The sequence below is a fragment of the Leuciscus leuciscus genome (genome assembly GCF_965113295.1).
Source record: "Leuciscus leuciscus genome assembly, chromosome: 25".
Classification (NCBI taxonomy): Eukaryota; Metazoa; Chordata; class Actinopteri; order Cypriniformes; family Leuciscidae; genus Leuciscus; species Leuciscus leuciscus.
The window spans coordinates 28,153,555-28,158,554 of NC_138724.1; the positions used below are offsets into that span (position 1 = coordinate 28,153,555).

Below are 5,000 nucleotides of genomic sequence, written 5' to 3' on the forward strand. Positions count from 1 at the left end.
GATGGATAGATAGATAGATATCTGATGGTTTATTAACAGTCTGAGTGAGAGTTTTGGTGTCGTCTCGAGTCATGACTTCATAATTCATAAATTATCTAAATATCAAAAGAACTGAGAGTGTTGGACCTCTGAATAAATTTTGAATCAGTTTATGTCTATTTTTGGTGTTTCTTAGCAGAGAACTTATTCTGCGTGGGATATTTCTGTTGGCTAATGCAGTGACTCGTCCTCGTGCGTTTATTTGTAACTGCTATTTAGGACTAAAATGTTTTTGTTTTTCGCAACGAGGGACAGGAAATACCCAGAATCCCACAGTCTTTCCAATATGACACATCAAACTTCTGCTCCGGGTTTTTTCAGACGGCAGACGTTCCAAGACAAAGTGATCAATATACGCACACACAGAACAGTGTGTGTGGCAAAGGTTTCTGAGGCTTTCTTGAATGCAGGCCTGTTTGATTCGCTGAGTTGTTTGTCTCTGGTCTGTGACGAATGGCTCACTCTAAATTACTCTAATAAAGAGTCACGAGGTCAAAGGATGAGTTGAGGAAGAAAGAACAGGATTGAGTGAGCCAACAGAGGGACATTTTTCCATCTGGTTTGTTTATTGGAAACCTCTGGAACTGAATGCAGGAACTTGATTTTTAGTAGTTCTTACCTGTAGAAGTGTTGTAGATTATTGCTTGAATGATTGTTAGGGGTGTTGCTAGGTGGTTGCTAGGGTGTTCTGGGGGTTGCCAGTGTGTTGCTAGGTGGATGTCAGGGTGTGTTAGGTGTTCTAGGTGATTGCTAGGATGTTGCTAGTTGGTCTGAATGAGTGTTAGTGGTGTTGCTAGGATGTTCTGAAAGGTTGCTAGGGTGTTACTATGTGGTTGGTACTGTGTTCTGTGTTGTATAATAAATGGTCACCTTCAAGTCTATTTTTTTTCACCAGTTTTTTCGTCCCCTGTAAGTCTGATCACTGATTTTAGGAATAATCCATGTCTGGAGCACAAACTCTGCAAGATGAGTTCATTACTTATGTTCATATCTCTAATGATAATAAATGAGCTAGTGATGCTTGACATAGTGTGTATGTGTTGGTGAGTCTTTGTGTGTGATTTTCTGCGACATGTGGGAACAGACATCTGTGTCTATTGTACTGCGTTTGCAGAAGCGTCATACACATGTAAATGCATCCTGTGACAGACCAGATGCTTCATGTTCTTCTGTCAGCGAAACCCTACTGGTTTACAGAGCAACATTTGGGAATGTTTCTTTGGGCCCTGTGTCCACCAAAGCGTTTTTTTCACGCTCCTGGTGTATTTTTCCAATGGTTTGGGGTAATGTTCAACTTTGGGTAAAACACAGCAGCCCTCATCACTGTCACTTTTTACCCAGCCGTCCAATCACAGTGAAGGAGGGGCGGGACAAAAACCACACCGACCAACCGTCACATTCTGCTTGTACAACGTCAACAGAGGACAACAACATAAGGCCGAGTGTCCACCAAAGCGTTGTCCCGCCCCTCCTCCGCTGTGATTGGACGGCTGGGTAAAAAGTGACAGTGATGAGCGCTGCTGTGTTTTACCCAAAGTTGAACATTCTTCAACTCTCGGCGACCGGTAAAAAACGCAGAGCACTTCAGCGTGAAAAAGACGCTCAGAGCCTTGTTACGCTCGTGCCGTTTTTAAAAACGCGGTTCTCCCATTGAAAAATATTGCTTGGTGGACACAGGGCCGTACTGCCGTTCTGACCCGAGCTCTGGTTGTCTCCACGGCAACAGCTGTAGAATTTGCCCTGCAGTGCGTGTGAGGGAATTCTGGCTGCTCAGGAATCCGTGAGCTCCGGGGCTTTGTGTTGTAGTGGAAGGGAACGGACCACAGATGCTGTGATTACTGACCTCCACCCCTTCTTCTCCTTACCGTCTTTCTCCTCTGTAACCCTCCTTCTTTTATAACTCTTTGAGTTTCCAGCCCCCACTCCTCAAGGAGCCGTGCCTGCAAGCTGTCGCTCCGATGCCGTCTCAGTCAAGGTTCAGTGGTTTTTGTAGGACTCAAGAAGAGAGAGAAAGGGACAGAGCAAACATCAAGGTTCAATTGTGTCGTAGTTTACTCATCCTCATGTCATTCCAAGTTTTATAGAATATTACAATGACCTCAGCTCCTAAAACGACAAAAGTTGTCCACAGGGCTTGACATCAACACCCGCCGACCTGCCAAATGTGCGTGTATTTCAGCAGTGGTTTTTAATGCAGTCACTAATATACATTTTTCAATTGTAGTCAAAAGCCATCTGAAATAATAAATTAAGTGCAATCTAGTGTTGCAAAAATATAGATTTTTCGATACATATCGATACTGAAATATCTGAAACTCTTCCGCAGGAGACACGATACCAGCTGCGCGTTCTCGCTCTCTAATCTCTCCGACAGCGAGTGACACACAAACCCGCCTCTCCTCACTCACTCGCTTCATTTGCTCCGGATGAATATTGTTGGTGTTATAGGGCTTTAATTTTGGCGTGGGATTGCGCGTATTGAGCATAATTTTACTCATTCCCGCAGATTTTGTGCTCACACCCAAAGTGCGCACATAAAGCGAAGTATATTGGCTATAAAACAGTATAATGGGTCCGTGCGTCAGGTCTTAAAGTGACAGCAGCCTGATATACCGGCTGCCAAATTATGAGATGATATTAAAACTATCTATATGGCAGTTTTTCCTCATGGTATTGATGTCAAAACTGTGGCCAGTGAAAATGCTGAGTGGCTTGTAACTTTGGAAAACCACGAGCCACAGTGGCTGGTGAACAAAAAAGTTCATGTCAAGCCCTGGACTCGCATAGCCTAAGTCTTCTGAAATCATACGCTAACTTTGTGTGCGTAACAGACCGAAATTTAAGTCGTTATCCATCAGAGCTCCCATGCTTCGTTTGTTTAAGCTTACCTTGTCGTAACGTCACACGCGGCACCCAATGCCTTTGGGCATCGTTGACATCAAACCAGGTGCGAGACGTCATGCAACACATTTAAATCAAAGTTAGATACGCAAACTTTAGTCTGTTCCCCAATGAAAGTTAGGATATGACTTCAGAAGTAATATAGTTCTGTCACGACTCTCTGGAGTGTTTGCCTTGGTAATGGATATGACAGTTTTCTTCTTGGTGGAATAGATCGCTGTCGTTACACTACATCCTTATGCATCGCTTTCTGCCGGGACGTTTACGTGGTTTTACCAAACCAGTGAAGTGAAGTGACGTCGACGTCCGGGTTAGCAGTAGCATAAGCCATCAGGCAAGTGTTATTTAAATAAAGTCCTGATGTACTTACAAACTTTCCAATGCCTCGTTTTATGAGTACAGAACCTATTTGTACTACTGTAGAAGTTTGGTACCATTCTGGGCATTATTAGTGGGGTAATTTACGAGATACATCATTGGATCCATTAGTGCCTGCACTAAGCCATTCAGCTGATATCTCTAAATAAGCTCTAACTTTAATAATGTTCGACCAAGGGGAAAAAAGGCTTCTGGGGGGGTGTTTGGCTCGAGGTCATGGTGCAAAGGACCCTAGGTTGATTTTACTCCGAACCATCCCTTTAAGGACCAATCGGTCTGTGCCATCTTGAGTTTCATGACAGAACTTTGTATTGCACGAGTTGACTACTTTTATTGTGCTTTTGGAGCTTAATAGGTCATGGTCATGGTACGTTTTTTAAGAACATCCTAGTAAACATTCTGTTTAATATCTCCTTTTGTGTTTTACAGAAGAAAGAAATGGGTTTGCAATGACATGAGGGTGAGTAAATAGTGAGAGTTTAATTTTTGAGGTGAACTAACCCTTTAACATTGTTCAAAGTACAGTCATATAACCCTGTATATCTGCATTATGTGGGTGGTAAAAAGAGGAAACTGACTTTATTTCATCAATCAATCATTGGAAAGATCAATTGGCAGTCCTCAAAGTACTTTCAGAGAATAGGATGAACTGCAATGCTCATCTTCAAGGCCAGATTAGGACATGTGATTTGTGCGAAGACAAGAGATGTGACGTGGAAGTGTCATGGAGTGTCAAGATGACAGGAAGGAAAGAACAAGAAAAAAATAAAAAGGAGAATGTGGGTGAGGCGGAGTAAAACAATCCATTCTTCCCCATCTGGAACGTGGGATGTTTCTTCTTCCTCTCCTAGCGTGGGTTGTTTGAAATACCTCTTTACCTTCTAAAACACTTTAATACTGCCTTCTTTTCTTCTCTCGCTCTTTCTCTGCCTGCACATTTCCAATCTGCAACCAATTACAGCTTTTTGGAAACAGCAAACCATCTAAGAAGTGAAGCCTAAAGGCCCTTTCACATGACTCGTGTCAACATTCTCCAATTCATTGAACTCTCGGAGTGAAGAGTCAAGTTTTTTCTTGTCTTCTGCATTTCTCACTGGTCAAGCACTGTCATGCAACACTCAAGACTTTCAACTTTTCACCCTGTTTGCTTATTACATTTTTAAAGGAAGGAGAAAGCTCTTTCATATCTACAGTTGTTGACGAATAAAAGCCAGTGTGTCCAATCAGACTCTATAGTAGCTTGGTGCTAATTTGTTAATCATTTGGTAGAATCTAGTCAAATTAGACAGATGCCAACATGGACAGGTTGTGTAACATGCCTTCATTCAAGAAAACCGTGAACAAAGTACAATAAAATACGAGACAAATGTGGTTTACAGATCAGGAATTGTATTGGATGGCGTTGTAAAATGTGAGTCCTAAAGGAAAACCAGGTGAGATATGCTTCTGTTGAGCGACAAATAATGAAACTAATGACTTGTAATTACTTGTAAGACCTCAATCCAATTTATTTGGTAAACCAAACCTCATGTTGTTCATGTTGTTCTTTCATCAAAGCTCTGTTTCCCTGTCAGAGGTGTTTCAGGTAATGTGAGTTACACAGTTTGTCCTCCTGTGCAGGTGGAGACGCACCTGGCCGAGATTTCGCACAATGCTTTAGTTGTTACAGTCGCGCTCAAACA

The 5,000-nt window shown here is 42.3% G+C and overlaps 1 protein-coding gene across 2 annotated transcripts in view; it reads left to right on the forward strand.

Moving 5' to 3' along the window:
- LOC309491200 (DENN domain-containing protein 2A) overlaps window positions 1-5,000 on the forward strand; it is a 44,381-nt gene that overhangs the window by 2,543 nt on the left and 36,838 nt on the right. The window contains exon 2 of one of the 2 annotated variants that reach the window (XM_082160650.1): window positions 3,748-3,778. The exons of the other annotated variant lie outside the window; for it this stretch is intronic. The gene's annotated coding sequence lies outside the window, so the exon portion shown is untranslated. The remainder of the gene's footprint in view (window positions 1-3,747; window positions 3,779-5,000) is intronic. 2 annotated transcript variants of the gene reach the window in all.